The sequence below is a fragment of the Natator depressus genome, chromosome 1 (genome assembly GCF_965152275.1).
Source record: "Natator depressus isolate rNatDep1 chromosome 1, rNatDep2.hap1, whole genome shotgun sequence".
Lineage (NCBI taxonomy): Eukaryota > Metazoa > Chordata > Testudines > Cheloniidae > Natator > Natator depressus.
Window position 1 is genome coordinate 182776886 of NC_134234.1, and position 22950 is coordinate 182799835.

The following is a 22950-nucleotide window of genomic DNA, read 5'->3' on the forward strand; positions in this document are numbered from 1 at the left end:
ACTGAACTCAGAGGCTCTTGTCCTTCCCTTGCTGCCACCTCTCAGCCCACAAGCTTCTTTTCTCCCCTGCTCCATCTGTCAAACTCAAAGGGTCTCCCCTCCTACCGCCATCCCAACTTCACCTCCCAACCCATGGGACCTAGAAGGCTGGAAAGCAGAAACAAGGGGGATCATTGTATCCTGTTGAAAATGAAGGGAAAATTTACGGAGAACATAATTACTCAAGCTGGAAGTAGGTGAGGAAACCAAGGATAGGACCACCACTCTTGGGGAAAGTTTTACGGTGTCTTTGAGGCCACAAGTGGTCAGAACCTTGATTTGGCATCTCATCTGAAAGACTGCACCCTCAGCAACACAGTGTCCCCCAGCACCACGCAGGAAAGATGAGTTCTAGTGCTCCAAATTTTCAAAGTAGTGCACAGGCATTTCTGAGTGTGCCTATCTGATGCATGCAAACTGCCAGGATGCACATGCATCTGGAGCTTTGTGTGCCTAAGTCAGGCTAATGCACAAGTGCACACATGCACTTGAGCACTCACCTCTTTGAAAATTGGGCCACTGAGTTCTCACACCAGGCCCTCGGTTTTCTATGGAGATCTTCCATCCAAGCATTAAACCAGGCCTGACTAATCTTAAATTTCTGAGAAGGAATGGGTCCAAAGTGTAAAAGCCCCACTCTAATCAAACGCATCCTAAAAAACGCAAGGGTATTTGATCCTACTCATTATAAATATGGGGTAGAGCTGGGAAATTAAAATATGGATATGTACTAAGATTTCGACCCTCCTAAATTCAAGGATGTTCACACCTGAGGACATGGTTCATGCCCATCTCTTTGACAAGATCACACCCCAACCATTCCCTAGAAAACGTGCATTAAAGCCAAGTACTGAGCATATATTCTCCTGCTCCCATTCTCTTCTGCACGCCTCCCTAGCTGCCTCCTGGATATCACAGATGGAGGATGTGTGATGGATGGATGTTTGCATTTGCTGACAGTTCATATGCTTATGATGCTCGGAATCCATTGTCAAGACTGCCTGTCAAATCATATCACAAAGGGAGTATTTAGTTCTAACTGCCAGTGAGCAGGGGAGCAAGAGCTGTCTTTTCAGGCAGATTTCTTGCACATCGTATTGGATTGGAAGGATGGGCAGATGGCATTAAGGGTGTGAGCTAAGTCGATAATACTTACAAAATTCAGCATTGGAGTTGGCACTCAATCTTTGTCTTCCTCATAGCCTAAGTCAAGGTACAGTTGTCATTTACTTTACAAAGCATTCTGAATAAAAGATTTTCATTCTGCATCAATGCTAATTTACTGGGGCCTGCTCCATATTATAGTTTCCTGTTCCCACTAACTCAGATTCCTGGAGCGTCAGCTGGAATTCCTGGTTAATTTAATTAGAATGTACCAGCTCCATGATGTCACAGCGTCTCCTCCTGTTGCGCTTCAAACCAGATCAGCATCTCCTCCTATCTGATATAGCATGTCAAATAAAGGGGCTGTCTCAACAATCCAGCAGTCAACCTCATTCTACAGCCTTTAGCTGCTCAGCTGCTTGAGGTCTGGATTGCTGATTCTGAGCTATGTCCAACCAGGCTCTTAAAGCAAAAAAAGTTAATCCTGTAAAAAGAAAATCTATATTTAAAAAAAATCCCTAAGGCCAAACCTAACAAGACAAGACAGTGATACCAGGATGAATTCAAGACTATAGTCTGCTCCATCCAGACAGCAGATAATGGGACTGTTCAGAGAGGAGACAAATGAGAGAAGACCCGAGAGAGGTACACAAAATAATGAATGGCCGAGAATTCCGCTTTCCCCTCTCATAATATGAGAACAAGAGTCTAGGCAACAAAATTGAAAGACAACACATTTCAAAGTGATAAACTGGAAACAAAACACTGTTTCCCATGGAACTCATTGCCAAGAGTTTCATAGGATCAAAAAAGGAGCAGACATTTATCTAGTTGAGAACATTACAGTTACATAGGACAAATATAAGGAAAATAAACCTCATCCTTCAAGGCATAAACCAACCACTAAGACCCGGACTTTCAAAGTTGCTGAGCATTCACAATGGCAGCTAAAGTCAGTGGGTGCTGTGAGTGCTCAGTACCTCTGAAAAGTAGGCCCATCTAGCCTGAGATTAGGAAGATGCTTCCACTTTAGGTCATTCCATAATTGCACCTTTCTCTGAAGTTCCTGGTGCAGGCCAGTGTTGGAGACAGGATATCAGATTAAGTGGGTGTGATGGGTTTGGGCCCTTTGGGGTTTCACTTGATGTGCTGGGATGCCACGGAGTCGGCCTATTCTGCCAGCCTGGGTCCCCTTACCTGGCCTTGCTGGGTTAGGCTCACAAGCTTCTTCCTGACAAGTACACAGGCAGGGCCACGCCCAGCTGCACAGAGACAGAGATCCACTCTGAAAAGATTCAGCCTTAGGGGCTTGCCCCAACACTTGGTGCCCACTCCCTTTGAGGGGTACAAACCCAAAGGTTTTATGAAATTCGCCCCCTCCCAGTTAGACAGCATATAACCCAGTTTATGTAATTAACAAGAAATAAGTTTATTAACTACAAAAGGTGAATTTTAAGTGAATATAAGAGATAACCAAACAATGCAGATTACTGAGCAAATAAAGCAACACACACAAGCTAAGCTCAATATACTTAAGAAACAGGTTACAAAATGTAAATTCTCACCCTAAATGTTATTTTAGACAGGTTGCAAAGTTTCTGTGGTTCAGAGTTCCAGTTATATTTCCTTTCAGACTGGACTCCCCCCTTGCCTTCCCTTCAGGTGGCTTTAGCAGTCTTTCTTCTTGGGCAGACAGGCCACGGAGAGGAGTGCCGTTTGCCTTCCTCCCCACCCTTAAATAGGATTTACATAAGGCGGGAATCCTTTGTTTCCCAAACTTGATCACCCCCTCCCTTCCAGTGGAAAGGAACAAGAAATCCCAGGTAATGTTTAGTATCAAGTGACAAGACCACCTGACCCTGTAGTATTACAGTGTCCATGAGTCCGTGGCAGTATGGGTCGGCAAGAAGGCCAAGCCTTTCCACAGTCCAATGTCCTCGCTGATGGGCCATCAGCCGTGTCTGGCTTTTCCATTGTTGTACCTGAAGTGTTAGCAGTGGGCGTCACCCAAAGTAGCATAGTTGAAATACAGATACATAGTCAATATTCCTAACTTCAGATACAAAAATGATACAGGCATACAAATTGGATAATCGCATTCAGTAAATCATAACCTTTCCAATGATATTTTACAAGACCCATCTTGCATAAAGTACACCTCAGTTATGTCATATTCATAGTATAAGCATATTTTTATAAAGAATATGGAGTGAAATGTCACAGTGGGCCACTGACCTGATCCAGAATGGTGACTCCTATGTTCCTGCTGGGCTTCAAGCAGGCATTGGATACAGCTGGTCATAGTGGTTGGGGTTTTCTAAGGTAATATCTTAGCCTTAACTACCTGACACTTGTACCGCCATGATGACTGAAGTTCCTTGTGAGACCATGGGAATTTCAACAACTGGATGTGTTGTTTAAACTTTCCTCTAAACACCATAGTTACAGCATCTCCATGGTGAATGGGGTGAAAGGAAACCGGTAAAATGAATTTACACCTTTCGTTAGTAGATCTGGGAAACTGATGTAAAAACATATCTTTTTGTCCCAGCAAATATTTGTTCACATTTTTAGATTAATTTATTTGACCTCACACACACCCCTTTCTTTTCTACCCAGGAATGTTTGAGAAATAGGATTTGATTGTCAAAAACTGGGAATTTCAATTTCAATCACGTATGAGCATTCACTGAAGCCAAATTTTAAATTCATATATGCAAATATTCACACTAGAGGTGTTCATCCACTCAGGAAACAGAAACACCACCATGTGACTTATCTGACCAATCACAATTCTGAATATCTGCAATAAATCCAACAGTAACATATTTTTAAAAATAACTGTTAATTAAACTGGAATAGCAAATACTTCTGAGGGACTGGTGATCTGTTAGCAGATATTCTACTTGCAGAAAAGTGGCTACATTTAACAAATTATTAGTTGCAATTTATTTACTCAGCTCTAATTACTAGTTCAGATAGTGGCCAGGAATCCCCTAAATCTACCCAAGACTCACATGGAAGGATCAAATTAAGGGGAACACAGCACCCCTGCTCTCTCTCTCGGCTAGTTTGATGAGAGCTCCCTGCAGCCCGCGCTGCTTCCCGCAGCTCCCAATGGCCAGGAACGGCGAACTGCGGACACTGGGACCTGCGGGGGGCCATTCCTGCGGATGGTCAACATAAACAAAATGTCTCACGGCCCGCCAGCGGATTACTCTGATGGGCCACGTGCTGAAGGTTGCCGACTCCTGATGTAGAAGCACTTCCCATAAAAATAATAAAAACAATGATATTGAGCTTGCAGTTTAAAAAAAAAACCTCACTGAGGGAACGTAGAGATCGGAAAGTCTGCAATATATTTTTCTTTTTTGCTTCCTGTCTGAAGTTGTGTAGTGCTGCTACATCCCATCTGCCCTGTTCCACCTCAGAGCTGACTGCATTTCAGTGGTAGATGAGGTGATCCCTTTCTATACTGTATGTTATACAGGCGTCAATCATGGAAACACTTGAGCACATGGGTAACTTTACTCATGTAAGTAGTACTAGTGACTCCAGGTGGATAAACTACACACAAGCTTAAGTGTTTGCAGGATTAGAAGCGACAGAGGGTGGAAAAAGACTTGGATGTATTCTTTGATCTCAGCATGACTATGAGCCGCCAATGTGATGAGTCCATGAAAAAGGCTAATGCAATCCTAAGATATATCAGGCGAGGTATTTCCAGTAGAGACAGGGAAGTGTTATTGCCATTATACAAGGCACTAGTGAGACCTCATCTGGAGTACTGTGTGCAGTTCTGGTCTCCCATGTTTAAGAAAGATGAATTCAAATTGAAACAGGTGCAGAGAAGGGCTACTAGGACGATCAGAGGAATGAAAAACCTATTTTACGAGAGGAGACTCGAGGAGCTTGGTTTGTTTAGCCTAACCAAACAAAGGCCGAGGGGAGATATGATTGCTCTCTCTAAATACACCAGAGGATTAAATGCCAGGGAGGGAGAGGAGTTATTAAGTTAAGGGTCAATGTGGACACATGAACAAATGGATATAAACTAGCCATCAACAAGTTTAGGCTTGAAATATACAAAGGTTTCTAACCATCAAAGAAGTGAAGTTCTGGAACAATCTTCCAAGGGGAGCAGTGGGGAGCAACAAACCTAACTGGCTTCAAGACTGAGCTTGATAAGTTTATGGAGGGGTTGATACAATGAGACTGACCACAATGGCATGTGGTCTATCTGCGACTGCTAATAGGAAAAAAATCCCCAATGGCTAGAGATTGGACACTAAATGGGGAGGACTCTGAGTTACTACAGAGAATTCTTTCCCATGTGTCCAGCTGGTGGGTCTTGCCCACATACTGATAGTTCAACTGATCACCATATTTGGGGTCGGGAAGGAATTTTCCCCCAGGTCAAAGTGGCAGAGACCCAGGGAGGGGGTTTCACCTTCCTCTGAACCATGGATCACTGGTCTCTTGCTGGATTAAACTACAGTAAATGATGGATTCTCTGTAACTTGAAGTCATTTAAATCATTATTTTAGCACTTCAGTAACTCAGCCAGAGGTTAGGGGTCTGTTACAGGGGGATCATAAAGTGCTTTACAGACTGATTTACAAACTCTGGCCCCAATCATAGACTTTAAGGCCAGAAGGAACCATTGTGATCATCTAGTCTGATCTGCTGCACATTGCAGGCCACAGACCCTCACCCACCCACTCCTGTAACAGTCCCAGGCACCACCCCCTGAGACTTCTCATTCCAGTCCCACGCTCCCTGTCCAGCTAGTCACATTGTATCCACAACCTGGGATCCTCATCCAGTTACTGTCTTGCCCCTCTCTCATCCCAGTTCCAGTTCTCCTCATAGGCTCCTTGTTCTACTCCCCTTGCCCATCTAGCCCTACCTCTTCCCTGCCACTCCAGCTCCTCGTCCAATCTTAGTTTCCCATTCCCGTCTTCTCCCCACACCTCCCCATTTCTCATTGGCTCCTTGTTTCAGTATCATGGCCCAGTAAGTCCCCGCCAGTTGGGTCCTGGTCCCAATCTCCCCTCCCTTCCTTCCTCATCAGCTCCTTGTCCCACCCACCCTCTGAGGCCCGACACCTCATCCCTCTGCATTTGAGTCAGGTGGCTTCATCCACCACTCTTTCTGGGGCCCTCCAGTGGGAGCACTGACAGCACAAGAGCGAGAGTCTGTCGGCTCTTAGTTCCAGTGCCACAACAGCTTGCCATTTCTAAGAGCAGCGATTGCAAGGAAAATTCTGCTCAGATCCTGGTTTGGCGCATGCTCAGGGAGAGGGAATCTTCAGGGAATTTAGCGGGCAAACCCTCACAAGTCTCTACTGAGCAAGTGCAAACTTAGATTTTCCAGAGGCTTATAACTTGGCCAAATTTGGGCAGCTTTTCATGAGAATAGTGTAAGGTACATCTGGGACACCGAAGTAACCCACTTGCCAAATTTCTAGTCCTTGCTCCAAAGCATGGGGCCTCTAAAGCTTCTCAACAAAATATATGTAAGAATTTTTAACACGTATTAATGTATTTTTCCCTAATCTCATTCTCAGAAATAGCTGAAGCTTTTTTTGCCACCGCTTCTACCCCTATCACATAATACTTGTGTGATGGGACACGGCATGGGAAGAGAATCAGGACAAGGGAATGAATGTATCTGAGAGGAGTCCAGGTGATCGAACAGACCCACAGTCGGCCAGTATGTCCCTCGGCCCGCGCCGCTTCCAGAAGCTCCCATTGGCCTGGAGCAGCGAACCACGGCCACTGGGAGCCGCGATTGGCCAAACCTGCGGACATGGCAGGTAAACAAACCGGCCCGGCCCGCCAGGGGCTTTCCCTGCACAAGCGGTGGAACAAGTTTGGGAACCACTGACATACAAGAAACAAAAACACATACATTGACTTTTTAGGCATATCTTCACTGGAAGTTAAAACAAACGTTTCCCAATCCTCACAGTGCCACTCACCAGAGCCAACACACTCATTCTCTGCTACGTGCAAGGACAATACTGAAAATTGCTTTAGTTGCCACCAGCTCCTACCCTTAAAAGGAATCAGATTAGCAGGGAGGCAGCTCTGGGTCAGAGGCATGCCTGCTATTTTTGTTTTTTGAAGTAGATGCTGTGCCAGCTGTTCACTTTTGGAAACAAACTTGGAGTTAAACATGAAAAATACCCTTAACCCAATCAGTTTGATGCATGCCAGGCTACAGCCAAGATTTTCAAAAATGGATGGCTAAAGTTAGGCTTCTAAATCCATATTCAGGCACCAAAGCTAGTGACCTAGCAGGACTCAGTGCTCAGGACTTTTGAAAACTAGGCCGTCAACTTCAGGCCTACATATGGATGTACCAAGAGCACTTTAAGCAGCTGTTTTTGAAAATCTTGACCTAACTCTCTAATGTCTAGTAATTCATATATATAAAGATGGTACATACACACACAGGCAATCACAATATTTTCTTTCTGATCATAGATCCAGGATCTGTGAGGAAAGTTTACAGTTCCTGAGAGAATTTGTAAAAAGAAAAGGAGTACTTGTGGCACCTTAGAGACTAACAAATTTATTTGAGCATAAGCTTTCGTGAGCTACAGCTCACTTCATCAGATGCATTCAGTGGAAAATACAGTGGGGAGATTTATATACACTGAGAACATGAAACAATGGATGTTACCACACACACTGTAACGAGAGTGCTCACTCAAGATGAGCTAATACCGGGGGGGGGGGGGGGAAGGGGGTGAGGAGGAGAAAACCTTTTGTAGTGATAATCAAGGTGGGCCATTTCCAGCAGTTGACAAGAACGTCTGAGGAACAGTGGGGGGCGGGAGAATAAACATGGGGAAATAGTTTTACTTTGTGTAATGACCCATCCACTCCCAGTCTCTATTCAAGCCTAAGTTAATTGTATCCAGTTTGCAAATTAATTCCAATTCAGCACTCTCTCCTTGGAGTCTGTTTTTGAAGTTTTTTTTGTTGAAGAACTGTCACTTTTAGGTCTCTAATCAAGTGACCAGAGATGTATTGATCAGCCAGAGCATTTCAAGGGCTGGCAGGTCACAAGATACCAGGTCTTAACGACAGCATGATCTAAAAGAAATGAGATCTACTCAGAGTTCTGCCATGGGGCTTACTGGGTGCTTTTGGCCAAGATTTTCAAAAACAGGAGCTTCTTAATTCCATTTTTACACGACTATATAAGTGGCCTGGATTTTCAGAACTGCTGGGCACCCAGAATGTCGGGCCAAGATAAATCCCAGAGCCACAGGGTGCTCGGCATTTTTTTTAAAATCACTTATTTAGGAGTCTAAATATGGATTTAGAAGCCTAGTTCTAGGATCCTATTTTTGAAAATCTTGATCTTAACTTTTTATATCTCTCAGTTTTCTCATCTCTGAAATGGGAATGATACATATTCACTTCCCAACGGTGCTGTAAGTCTTCATTAATTCTTGAAAAGTGGTTGCAAAATGTAAAGTGCAAGTATTATTTCAATAAAATTGTGTCTGATTTCCACCTTGCTTTTTTCCTGCTTCAGGCTCCAGTGCAGCAAAGCACTTATGCATGAGCATATAGGATAGTATTATCATCTCCCCACTTTATAACATTATGTAGCAGACCAAAAATGCATTAGATTTTCAGCTCCATCTCACAGCAAAAACACAGTTTAATTTGCTGTTTGCTCTCATCCTAGGTTTCTCTAAGTATTACTGTTTCTCTGCTTTTCTTTCCCATTAAATGTGTGTTTTGGATTATTTTTCCCTAAATGTACGAGTTTCTCTTTTCCCAGGATCTTACTCATTTTTTTTATTTCCTCCCCATATTTCTAGTTTCTCTAGGTTCCTTTTTTTATTATTTTCTGATGTTTCCAATATTTCCCATTTGAGTACTATATGTGAAATTAACAGTGTGCTGTTTTACTCCCCTCTAGATCATCCATATATTTATTAGCTACGCAAAGACCTAACAATAATTCTAGCAGTATCCTGCTGGACATTGACAACTGAACATAAGTACCAGTGCATATTGTAGCTAAGAAGGTGAATGTGATTCTTGGATGTATAAGCGGGGGACTATAAAAAAAAATGGGTCAGAAGGTGGCATTACCTCTGGGTATGGCACTAATAAGACCTTTACTGGAATGCTGCGTCCAAGTTCAGGAATCTGCACTTCAGAAAGAATACTGACAAATTGGAGCAGGTTCACAGAAGGGCTATGAGATTTATTCAAGGCCTGGAAAATATGTTTTATAGTGAGAGCATAAAGCTCAATCTATTTAGTTTATCCCAGAGACAGTTAAGATGTGACTTGATCATAGTCTACAAGAACCTATACTGGAAAGAGTAGACAGCTCTTTAACCTAGCAGAAAATGCGTAACAAGAGCCAAATTCATCACAGAGCGGGTAATTAACCATTGGAACACCTTCCCAAAGGGATACAGTGGATTTTCTTTCACTTGTAGTCTGTAAATCATGACTTATATTTTTTAAAAAATATATAGCTACAGCTCAGTCAGAAGTTATGGGCTTGACACAGAAATTATTGGATGAGTTTCTTCTTTGGCCTGTGGGGTCAGACTAGGCTGTCCTTCTGGCCTCAAAATCTGCCAACCTATGAAAACCTCGCCTCAGACTGATACACTGGTTTATTATTATTGTGTTTTGCTTACAGTGTTCCAATCAGTTTTAAATCCATTTGACAAATGTGCATTAGCAACCCAATTGGAATTAATGCTATTGAGAGTAAGATATCATGTGATAACACCTTTACTAAAAGATCTACCAAGTTCCCTTCATTCATTCATTTTGTAATCCTATCAGATAACAGTCAAGTTTGGCTGGAAAACTTTTTCTGCCAAAATAAAATGTTGGGTGTCTTCCTTTGAGACACTTGAAAGAGGCTTGATTTTCAGAGGGCAGGTGCTCAGCACGTGATGAAAATCAGGCTGCTTTAAGTTGTGGCAAGCTAAGCACCCAAAAACGGAGGGAACCAAAATCACTAATCCCTTTGGAAAATCTTGGCTGTGCATACCTCACAGGTCAGCAAACTGATTTTCATCATACTTTGGGAGAATAAAAAATAAAAGTGTATTCCCAGTTTGAGAGAACCCATCAGCTCAGAATAGGACGATGAGTTATAAAGCTTTCAAAAGGAGATTTACAATGGAAACTCTGACAAACCCTGAACTCTAGCAATGCCTCTAGGCACCACTCTAAGCCACAACATCTTTCAGACTTGTTGGGGACTTTTAAATTGGGCTAAATATAAATGCAGAAATATATATATATTATATATATATATATATATACATACACATTGTTAAGGAAAGAACAGGTGCTCTTTGCAGGCAGTGTAAAAAAAGAAGAGCCATGCATGCAAACACCAAACTGAGCAGACTTGACCAACAGCAAAATCATCACACGTTCCCTCCTTCCTTTCAGGATTCTCCTAGTCTGCAAGCCATAATCATCTCTCCCCAGAGGACTGAAGCTCCCCTGTGTCAGGGCCTGAGGACTCTCAAGACTTTTCACCTCAGTCACCCAATATATTCACACAATTCCACCCTCTGACCTCTCAGGGATTACTGGATTTCTGAAAATAACATGCACAGAACAGCTGGTGTGGACAGAAATGTCTTGAATGTAAATACCATGGCCCCCAAGACAAGGCTTGTGTCCCCTCTTCTGCCCCCACCCCCTGCTGATCCCCACCCACATCAAGTGTAGGGGTCTACATTAAAATAGAAAACAATTCAGAGTACTAGGGGCAAGACAAAGGATTCATGCGCCATTGGATATCATGTCTGAGTTTATGCTGAAACCCACTATGTTCTGCCAACAACAATGGTCTGATCAATAAGGGGCCTTTAACGTTTCAAGATTTACCTAGGCCTGCATCAAAATGAAGAGATGATGTTTTCCCCCTAGGTTCCATTTTATCATTTCTCACCCGCTCTTGATGCAGTGTATGGGTAGGGAGGTATAGGCACAGTTTGCACACACACCAGTTCCATTTTTCACAAGCTTATATCCGTATATGAAAGCATATTATAATCAATTGTTAGACCAGGACCATTTTGTAACGCTCAGAATTGGTGCTTCCCACCCCTCCAAGGGCAGAGGAATAGTTATAATAACTGACATGTATATCATCACCTCTCACTTTCCAAATCATCCCCAAACACTTTTCAAACTAGCACAAAATAGCAATTGAAGTGGCAGAGGTTAAGAATGTGAAACAGTTAAATATAGCTATTGGAACATAAATTTGCCATAGCAACTCAGAGCACTGGACCATCAACTGCGGTATCTTGTGTTGGCAGTAGCCTGTATCTGATGCTTCAGTGAAAGGTGAAAAGTACCCATAGTGAACCTGGACAATTTTGCTATCCAATCACCAGGGATCAAAGTAGGATGGCTTTTACCATCTTGTCAAGCTAGTTTTTAGATGGTGCTACCTTGCTTAGTTCTTAGAGAGTGTTACTTCTGAATCTAAACCTTCCTCGACAAAAAAATCTCTAATTTCTATAACTTCCTTGCTGTTAACTTAGTGCTGTTAACTGCTGTGCTGTTTGCCTGAGTCTGCAGACAGCCAGAAGCAATAGAGATGAGTGGTGTGAACTACCCCTATTCATCTGAATGTCATGTTAGCTATGAAGCATAGTGGGGTTTTTTTAGTGTTGACATTTACATTATTTCTTTGCTAATCAAATAAAAAAAAGAGGATGAGTAATAAGCTGATGTTGGTGCATGCAGAACATGCAAAAACCAGAGAGGGATACCACAAAGATCTGCTACCAGTGGTGTCTCATTTTGGTGTCTGAAGTGGGAGGGACTTGCTTTGCAGTGGTATTTAGGAGAGTACCATAATTATTTTTTCCAATTCAACCTCTGTGGATCATACAAGTTAGAAATGGCAACATTCCTTCCATTTCCAGACCTGACTTGCTCACAAAGGAGTTGGTTACAGAAGCTGCAATAGCCAGACTGAGTAGATTAAGTCGCTTACTAACTACAGCGAGCTAAGATGCAATACAGTGTATTATACTCATTTATAAATGCACTTCTGCCCTCTATGGATGGAATACAGTTAATGTGCCTATGTGGTTATAATAGTAATCTTCACTACAGTGATTGGAGACTCTAAACAACAAGGATATAGTCATTATCTCTGCTGATGGGTAATAGGGGAAGTCTCTTTTGGCTGCAGTATTAGAGGCCTGCGTTTTTGAAGCTGAAGACTGCAAGTTCTGTTCTGTATATGTGGTGAGCTGACAACCAGTCACTGTGTGCTTATTATGTAGCCATGAATAATTACGAGTGGCCAATGGAAGACAGGCAGCACTTAGCTATGTTACCTAATTAGCAGAACATAGAGAGCTAGTGACTTCCAGTGAATTTGGGAAAATGGCATTAGAAAGTCAAGAAATCCTTTTCTCCATTTTGGTACTTTATTTACATATTGCAATTCATTCAAAGTGGACAATGAAATCAGTCTGATCAGCTTTCACTTTCTGCTCATAGTTAGTTTCACTTGCAGACTTTCCTGCATTAGCAGGATGCTGTTATTGTTTTTGGTTTCCGAGTACTGTAGGAGACTATTTTAATCTGCCTCCTCTCTCCTTGCCACTCAGGGCAAACCACCACCCTACCTAAAAGATAATGAAAGAAGCCCTTAGGTCTTACAATCCCTCCATTTTCCACTTGCAGGTTTTTTTTTAAAAAAAAAAACCTGCATTGGGGGCCTAAACTACATGCCACTACATCTGGTGCAGATGCTTTCAGACAGGTTCATCACTGGTGCAGCTCCATTGATTTAGTGGCTTTACACATAGGGTGACTATAAACCTTTGTCTGGGAGGATGGCACTTCCTCTCCAGCAACCTATATGTAACCCTATGAGGAATAAAAGCCAGACTTGAACTTTTAATGCTAAACTGTTTTTTAAGCATATTTACATTTAAAATCACATTATAATACAATAATAATAATCAGGAAGGTTGATCTTGTGCTCAAAGCAATGGACAGGAAGGCCTGATTCTATTCACAGAACAGACGCACTCACTGTTGAGCAAACCACAAATTCTCTGTGCTTCAGTTTTCCCCTTGTGTAAAGTGAGGATCTTAATACTGACCTACCCTACAGGGGAGTTGTGAGACTTAATTCACTGTTTGGAAACTCTATAGAAAGACAAAATATGTATTTAGTAATTAATAAATAATAATAATAATAATTGAAGAGGTGCAGGTCTGTGCAGTGCTGCTAAATTTCAGCCAGAGGGAAATTTGGAATCCACTTTTGGGAGGCAAGTTTGCCTGAAATCTGTTTAGCTACTGGAGTAGAACTAACTCTTACCACTAACACAAACAACATGAAGGTTGGCATTTTAAATAGCAGTTCCCCTTTTCCTGGTCATATTAGAATAGATGGAGGGAGATAGATAGGTTAGTTAGAATATGTTTTTGAAAATACGATGCATCTTAGAATAAATTTCTGCACAGTTGGATAAAGGAAAAAAGGGCAACACCATATGCTAAAAAATGGACAGCCGTCTGCTATTTTGGGGAGCCCTCCTCTAATTGCACACACCTGCTGTGGCATGTTATATTTTAAAATATACGCTTACCAGGAATGGTACAAAGCAGCAAGAGTCAAATCCCCAGAGAGGCAACATTCTGTTATCTCTCTCCCTGCAGATTTACAGAGCTGTGGGCTATCTGCCAGGGAAATACTAGCACAGAAAGCAAAACAAATTAAGGTGATTCACTAATCTAAAAGCTGTGGGCCTTACTTATATTTCATTATTCCACTCTCTGTTTGATCTGCTGCTATTTTCTCTCTTTTTACTAATTCCTTCACACATTTATTTTCTGCCTGAAAACATAATACTCTGCCCTGACCACATCCACACCCACCCCACAGTTTGGAGCAGCTTCTTCTTTCTCCTTGTTTTGTTGCCTTGGTCTCACTTTCTTCCCTGGGTCTCTTTCCTCTCTCCTCCCCCAGTTCATTCCTTTTTGTTTCTCTCTGTTTTTTCCTCTCCCCTATGTTTCATATATTGCCTGTTGGGTTAATAAAATGCAAGGACTCCATGATTATAAAACTAAGCTGGCTCTTTATTAACAGAACTATTCACAGAGGTGCTGCAATTGTAGCTAGCATACTGGCCATCCACACACAGATTGACTTCCTGGTACCCCCTCCAACCTGTCCTCCTTTCTCTAAGTTCTATGCAGGTTGCTAGACCCTATCTTCAATCCTGCCCATTCCCACATCTTTGTCCTGCTCCATGCCCCCAAATCCTGCCAGCTTCATGAGACCACTGTAATGTATACCACCAGTCTGCTAAGCTTCATCAACCCCTCCACTCAGCAGCATTGCATTGTGTGCTCTGCCTGAATCACACTGGCAGGGTAGAAAGCCACAGGGGACCACGTCGACATGAGAAAGAGAGAAGAGTGCTCCTCCAAGAGGCCCTTAAGTCCCTCACTTGGGCTAGGCAGTATAGGGAGCTGATGAAGGATGGTCTTGTGATCATGGCACAGGATTGGTACTCAGAAGATCTTGGGTCCAATCCTGACTTTTCCACCTGACTTTGGGCAAATCGCAGTCTCTCTGTGCTTCAGTTCCCGATCTGGGTATATGGGAATAACAGTAATTGTACTCAGAGGGCTGTTATGAGAATATATTCATTAATGTTTGTCAAGTGCTGAGATATTATGGTGATGGGGGCCATATATGGAGATAAAAGTAAGGGGGAGAGAAGGCATCATCAGGCAGCTTTGGAACCCCACCTGGGAAAGGGACAGTGTGGGGCACTGATACCCTCCCTCTAGGGCTGGGCTGGCACCCCAAATCTTGCTTTGTCAGCAGAACTGTGGTGGAAAGTTGCTAATGCAAGAAGCTCACAGTTCAGGCAGATGGCTTAGCAGACCTGTGAGTTTCAAACCAATGTAAACAGGAAGCTTAAGAGCGTAAGTCAGAAAAGCCCAGTGTTTGGCTCTCTTTGTGGGAGTCAGATTCTTATTAAAGAAAAGAATGTTTTTTATTAGAAAGATGATAAGGTGTAAGAGGAACTTCTTAATCCAGATAAGAAAAACATGGCCATATTATGAGGCCCTGAAGATATTAATATAATGCTGAGGTAAACCTCATTCCTCCATTTTCTTGAAGTCCTCCTTAGTGATAACACTATTATTAGTTGAGCACACAAGGCCTTACACTCAATTTGATGGCATTTTTCTGTGTGGATGTGTGTCTGTAACATGATAACTTTGGCATCAATGGACAGAATGATACTGATTAAAATCAGAACATCAGAAGGGTGGAAATCGCAGACACAAAGGATATGTCTACACTGCAATAAAAGACCCGTGGCATGGACACGGCTGGCCCAGGTCAGCTGACTCAGGTTTGCGGGGCTTGGGCTGTGTTTAGGCTCGGGCTGGAGCCAAGGCTGTGAGACCCCAAATGTCTAGACGGCTATTTTTAGCCCCCCCCCCCCCCGCCCAGCCTAAACCCTGCAAGCCTGAGTCAGCTGACCCAGGACCTGAGACTCAGTTCTGAGGTTTTTTTAATCCCAGAGTCCCAGCCATCTGGATAGCAGAGCTAGCACCTTGAACCACCTCTGTAATTGTCTATAAATCAAAGAGCCTGCTGATAACAGCCATGAACGCTTCCAGCGTAAAACAACCCCATCCACCCAATGGAGTTTAAAATTTGACATCCTGAAAGAGAAAGAACCAAAGGAGGGGAGAAAGAAGACAAATGGCACAGGGAAACAGGGAAAAGCCTGGGTGGAATGGAGGAGAGAATGGTCACCGGGCATTCTTAAACAAAAGGCTCATAGGAATTAACAAGAAAGGAATCTGTGCGATTCAAACCTTAAACTCCTTTACAAAAGAAAAGGAGAGAAAAGATTTATTAATAAATATGCTACATAGCTTCATTATATATTTAAGTTAGTATATATTTACACTGAAATGATATTCAAGAACCTATCTGTAGACTCCATGCCGTGCTGCAAAACACCACTAAACAAGGGGAACTAAATGTTTGAAAGGAGTAAAAATGGAATATGGAACATTTCATCTCTAGACTGACAATTCAGATCCACCTTTGGTCTGCTTCTACCTGCCTCTCCCCTTTCAGATATGCTTGTGATGCTGGCAGACCAGGTGCCAGCTCATGCCAAGGTCCCCTAGACTCATTTGAACACTGACAAATACATAGCTGGAATCAGTCTGTCTCACCTGTGTGTTAGTATTGTTAAAATAGGCATTAGAAATGTAAGAATGTGTTTAGACTTCATTGAATGCTTATGAGTTGCTGCATGCATTAATCTCACTTATAACATCTGTATCCCATATTGTAAGGTGGTATTTGAGTGGTTACATTGTGAGCCTCTGTGGCTGTGTAAGTCACCAGAGAGAAGAGAAAGGCTAATTCTTGTGTAGGACTGATCTTCAAAAGAAGGTGTTACACCCTTCCCAATAGGAAAGGTCCACTGATACCAGACGGATTTTGTAACTGGAATTTCCCTACATGCTGTCAACAAGAGGACAAAAGACTTTTGTTGTCCTGTTCTCTTCCTTGTGAAGATGGATCATACAAGTGGATTCCTACCATCAGCTGAGTTTGCAGCACAGATCACATGGCAGGAGGATAAAAACCCCAAACAAAAGGAATTTCATATTTCTACGCTGCTTGAAGTAAGGGTGGGGGTGGGGGATGTTTCTAGGCATACGTGAGAGATCCCTAGCTGCTTAGCTTGGGTTAGCCCTAGAGGACATATAGAGCTTGCTGATTACAGAAACTTTTATTACCTTTTAAAACTTAAAATTGTAACTCATTTGTGTGTGTATGTTTACCTGCTTTAACCTTGTAAATAACTTTCTGGTTTCCTTGTTCTATTTAATATATCTTTATATAATTTATAACAGGATTGACTACAAGCACTGTTTTTGGTGCAATTGACCTGGGATAAGTGACTAGTCCTTTGGAACTGGAAGCAACCGAATATTGCTGTGATTCTTGGTGTAAGAATCATCTATCACAAAGCTCACCTGGGTAGCAAGATAGACCAGAGTACCCAGAGACGCTGTCTGTGACTCCACATTAAGTTTGTTACAGTGCCTGAGGAGCTTGCATTTGATAATTGATTGGTGAAATCTAAGTATAGAACTCACAACCAGTTTGGGGTTTGTGCCCTGGTTCTTAACAATCCGCCCTGAGGTTGGTACTCTTGAGTCACAGGAGGCAGCATTACAATGCCCTCCCCATTTTTTTACCTGGTTATTTAATTAGGGTTTTCTATTGTAATTATAATAGTTCTGCAGCCAGTATAAATATACAGTTAGTTTTCTTTTGTGTTCCTACCTGATGATCCCCCATGAGGTGACTGAAGCAGGATAGTGCAGCAGACAGGAGAGCAGGTAACTGAAGCAGGGAAAGCAGGGAAGTAAGGATGGTCACCCGAGTTCCAGGATGGCGGTTCTCCTGTAAAAGTGTCTCCACAGCATGCCTGGACTGGTCTATAAGGCTATAGAGAAATTTCTCAGGAGGCTCCAGGACTTGGAGATCCCCAAGGCCCCACCAAGGAGTGGCACTGATTATGCTAGAAGGGGACCCAGTATCCAACAGAACTTAGATACACAGATCAATTTGGGGGGCCAGGGCATTCCAGTGGACAAGACTGGATTCAGGAAGCACAAAAGGTGAGGACACTGGCTGGAGGAGGGAGCTGGATCTCGTTGTCCTCTGTTGCCCATTGTGTTTGAAGGCAGCAGGCTATTGTGTTATGCTTTATAGGTTCTCATCTGAGACACCCCAATGCCAGGAGGCCAGTGCATATGGCAGGCCCAGCATGGAGGCAGCTGGGGAGATCAGAGAATTACAACATGAAGTGCTGACAGTAGAGCTCCCAACCCCTTTATCTAAAGAGAGGAAAGACCATTTCCCTGGGTCCTAGCAGCGGTGGTTGGGGTGGATTCATTTTGAGCCACTACTGCGCAGACCACCCTTTTAGGCCCTTCTTCCTTCCTTTCTTCTCCCTAGAGGCTTCTGCCTCCCAGACGGATGGTAGGGCACAGCACCACTGCAGAGTCTCTCTTAAATGTCTCTGACATTGTATCTGTCTCTCCTCAACAAACCATCTCTTACCAACACCCACGCACTTCTCTGCTTTTCCAATATTTTAAAAGCAGACAGAATACACTAATACTCTCAACTACCTGCTGTCAAGACATTGTTCTTATCAGTGCCACCTTTCAAAATACCTGCAACAATCTCTCACAAATCCCCTTCACCTTCTCTAGGGAGATCAAACAGGCGTTCTAGCTGACCACCCCATAATCCCTAACTTGGGGGATGTTAAATGTTTGCCTTCCAGATAAAAAAGGTGAATGGACTGTTTTCTCTGCCACGGTCACTTTCTTCATTACACTCTCAGCAAGCAGTACAAATCCTTTCCAGCACTCACTGTAGCCCTCCAGTGGACTGTGAGGTTATTTGATTTTATTTATTTATTTTTCAGACAATAAAACTCACTAGACTTCAGCATCTCTCTCTGGATTCCTAACAGATCCTCCATCATATTTCAAGCCTGAGGGCCAGGGGGAAAGAGGTATATTTGAACCATTTTTACAAGAACATAAGGAACAGGGCCTACAAAAAGGGTGATATTTGCACAGGAAAGGCTCTGCTGGTTAATACAGAGGCACCTAAAAAACTGCCCACCTGAGGGAGGTACACTGGCAATTTGCCAAGCTGCCCAAAACCAGCATAAAATGGAACAGCTTGCAACCAACTTCATTCATAATATGGACATGTATATCATGGAGATGACAAGTTCCAGCACACAATACAATCACCCTAGATTATGCCTAGAGATAGAGCATGGCATCTTGAGTTCTACTGTGCCCGTTAGCTGGTATCTCAGCTCAGATCAAGGTGTGCTCGTATCTTAAGAGACCAAGAGTGAAATCCTGGCTCTGTGAAAATAAACAGCACTTTTGCGATTGACAAATCAATAGGACCACTATATTCCAGCACAAATGTGTAGTACAGGCCCTCCAAACATTTTTTATAGCAGTCACTAAAACGCATGGAATGGGAGGTACAGTTCTAGAGCTGGATGCAGATAGTTTAAGGAAGGGGTGGGCAAACTTTTTGGCCCATGGGCCACATCTGGGTATGGAAATTTTATGGAGAGCCATGAATGCTCACAAAACTGGGCGTTGGGGTACAGGAGGGGGGAGGGCTCTGGCTGGGGGAGGTGCAGGCTCTGTAGTGGGTCCAAAAATGAAGAGTTCAGTGTGCCAGAGGGCTCTGGGCTGGGGCAGGTGGTTGGGGTGCGGGGGGGGGGGGTGAGGGCTCTGGCTGGTAGTGCAGGCTCTGGGGTAGGGAGGAGGATGAGGGTTTGGGATGAAGGAGGGTGCTTCGGGCTGGGATCAAGGGCTTCAGAGGGCAGGAGGGGGATACGGGCTGGGGCAGGGGTTGGGAGGGGGTCAGGGTGCAGACTGCGGGTGGTGCTTACCTCAAGCAGCTCCCAGAAGCAGCGGCATGTCCCCCCTCCAGCTCCTATTTGGAGGTGCAGCCAGGCAGCTCGGCATGCTGCCCTGTCTACAGGTGCCACCCCCACAGCTCCCACTGGCCATGGTTCCCAGCCAATGGAAGTTGCGGGAGCAGCACTTGGGGCAGGGGCAGTGGGCTGAGCCCCTTGGCTGCCACTATGTGTAGGAGCTGGAGGGGAGTCATGCTGCTGCTTCTGGGAGCTGCGTGGAGCCACGGTATGCAAGGAGTGGGGCAAGACCCTGACCCTTGAGTGCTGGTGGGAGCTTGAGGTCTGGATTAAAATGTCTGAAGGGCAGGATGTGGCTCCCAGGCTGTAGTTTGCCCACCCCTGGTTTAAAGGGTGGAGAAGTGCCTTGCTACACATTTGGTATCTAGGGATATGTCCAGATGAGGAAAAGAGGTCAACATTACCCACCACCAACCTAATTTCTCTCTCTTTTCCTAATTAAGGGCTCATATGCTTGGGAGAAATTAACCAACCCACATGAACGCTCTTATTTGGGAATAATAATGTCCACACAGGGGACTATTCTGGAAGAGCTGTTGTGTTTTAAATTCACACCCTACCTTAATCCAAATGAATTTTCAAGTGTAGACAAGCCTTTAGACATAGCGTAGGAAGCTGAGTCCAGGTATGACAGTAGGAGATTGGATTTCATAGAATCATAGAATATCAGAGTTGGAAGGGACCTCTTGAGGCCATCTAGTCCAACCCCCTGCCCACAGCAGGACCAATCCCAACTAAATCATCCCAGCCAGGGCTTTGTCAAGCCTGACCTTAAAAACTTCTAAGGAAGGGGATTCCACCACCTCCCTAGGTAACGCAGTCCAGTGTTTCACCACCCTCCTAGTGAAAAAGTTTTTCCTAACATCCAACCTAAATCTCCCCCACTGCAACTTGAGACCATTACTCCTTGTCCTGTCATCTGCTACCACTGAGAACAGTCTAGATCCATCCTCTTTGGAACCCCCTTTCAGGTAGTTGAAAGCAGCTATCAAATCCCCCCTCATTCTTCTCTTCTGCAGACTAAACAATCCCAGTTCCCTCAGCCTCTCCTCATAAGTCATGTGTTCCAGACCCCTAATCATTTTTGTTGCCCTTCGCTGGACTCTCTCCAATTTATCCACATCCTTCTTGTAGTGTAGGGCCCAAAACTGGACACAGTACTCCAGATGAGGCCTCACCGAGGTCGAATAGAGGGGAACGATCACGTCCCTCGATCTGCTGGCAATGCCCCTTCTTATACATCCCAAAATGCCATTGACCTTCTTGGAAAAAAGGGCACACTGTTGACTCATATCCAGCTTCTCGTCCACTGTCACCCCTAGGTCCTTCTCTGCAGAACTGCTGCCTAGCCATTCGACCCCTAGTCTGTAGCGGTGCATTGGATTCTTCCGTCCTAAGTGCAGGACTCTGCACTTGTCCTTGTTGAACCTCATCAGATTTCTTCTGGCACAATCCTCCAATTTGTCTAGGTCCCTCTCTATCCTATTCCTACCCTCCAGCGTATCTACCACTCCTCCCAGTTTAGTGTCATCCGCAAACTTGCTGAGGGTGCAGTCCACACCATCCTCCAGATCATTTATGAAGATATTGAACAAAACCAACCCCAGGACCGACCCTTGGGGCACTCCGCTAGATACTGGCTGCCAACTAGACATGGAGCCATTGATCACTACCCGTTGAGCCCGACAATCTAGCCAACTTTCTACCCACCTTGTAGTGCATCCATCCAGCCCATAGTTCTTTAACTTGCTGACAAGAACACTGTGGGAGACCGTGTCAAAAGCTTTGCTGAAGTCGAGGAATAACACGTCCACCGCTTTCCCTTCATCCACAGAACCAGTTACCTCATCATAGAAGGCAATTAGATTAGTCAGGCATGACTTTCCCTTGGTGAATCCATGCTGACTGTTCTGGATCACTTTCCTCTCCTCTAAGTGCTTCAGAATTGATTCCTTGAGGACCTGCTCCATGATTTTTCCGGGGACTGAGGTGAGGCTGACTGGCCTGTAGTTCCCAGGATCCTCCTTCTTCCCTTTTTTAAAGATTGGCACTACATTAGCCTTTTTCCAGTCTTCTGGGACTCCCCCCGATCGCCATGAGTTTTCAAAGATAATGGCCAATGGCTCTGCAATCACAGCCGCCAATTCCTTTAGCACTCTGGGATGCAACGCATCCGGCCCCATGGACTTGTGCACGTCCAGTTTTTCTAAATAGTCCCGAACCACTTCTTTCTCTACAGAGGGCTGGTCACCTCCTCCCCATGCCGTGCTGCCCAGTGCAGTAGTCTGGGAGCTGACCTTGTTCGTGAAGACAGAGGCAAAAAAAAGCATTGAGTACATTAGCTTTTTCCACATCCTCTGTCATTAGGTTGCCTCCCTCATTCAGTAAGGGGCCCACACTTTCCTTGGCTTTCTTCTTATTGCCAACATACCTGAAGAAACCCTTCTTGTTACTCTTAACATCCCTCGCTAGCTGCAACTCCAGGTGTGATTTAGCCTTCCTGATTTGATTCCTACATGCCCGAACAATATTTATATACTCATCCCTGGTCATTTGTCCAATCTTCCACTTCTTGTAAGCCTCTTTTTTGTGGGGAGTGTTTGGCTTCCTGAACATCTTGGGGTGTTGGGGCAGGGGGGCTTCCTGAACATCTTGTGGTGCATGGGAGACTATGGAGGGGACCAGCTTGGGGGTGTTGGAGAAGAGGGTTGCAGAGGGTGGGTGGCCCTGCCCTCTGCAGTCTCTGAGGAGCATGGAAGAATGATCTCTGCAGCTGGGCACGGGGAGCCGCTCACTGTGGACTGCACACGGGAAAAGGGAGGGAGAGATGTTGGTAGGTGCGGGGGCGTGGCCCAGCCCCAAGGCCAGGGCACCCGCCAATGCACACGCCTCGCCTCAGTCCGCACCCACCCCTGCGGGAACTTCAGGGAGCCGCGAGCGCAGCACGCGTGCCAGCCACGGCGCGAGACCCCCACCCCGCATCGAGAGTCCTTCTTCAGCGCATGCGCTATCTCCACAGAGCTCGTCCCGTCGCCCTCCCAGTTCACAGGTGAGCGCGCAGCGAACGCCACCAGGAAAGAGGAGGGGCCCCCTCGCCGCGCTGCCTCCTGGGCGTTGTAGTCTCTCCGCGGGCTCCCAGCAAGGGAGAACGCTGGTGGGAAAACTACATTTCCCATAATCCTGTGCGTAGCGCCGCTCTTCTCACTGTC

At 44.5% G+C, this 22950-nt stretch overlaps 1 protein-coding gene across 1 annotated transcript in view; it reads right to left on the bottom strand.

Annotated features, from left to right (window-relative positions):
* Positions 1–22774, bottom strand: part of GJA8 (gap junction protein alpha 8) — a 113444-nt gene extending 90670 nt beyond the window's left edge. The window contains exon 1 of the mRNA XM_074971823.1: positions 21452–22774. The gene's annotated coding sequence lies outside the window, so the exon portion shown is untranslated. The remainder of the gene's footprint in view (positions 1–21451) is intronic.
* Between the last annotated feature and the right edge of the window lie 176 nt (positions 22775–22950).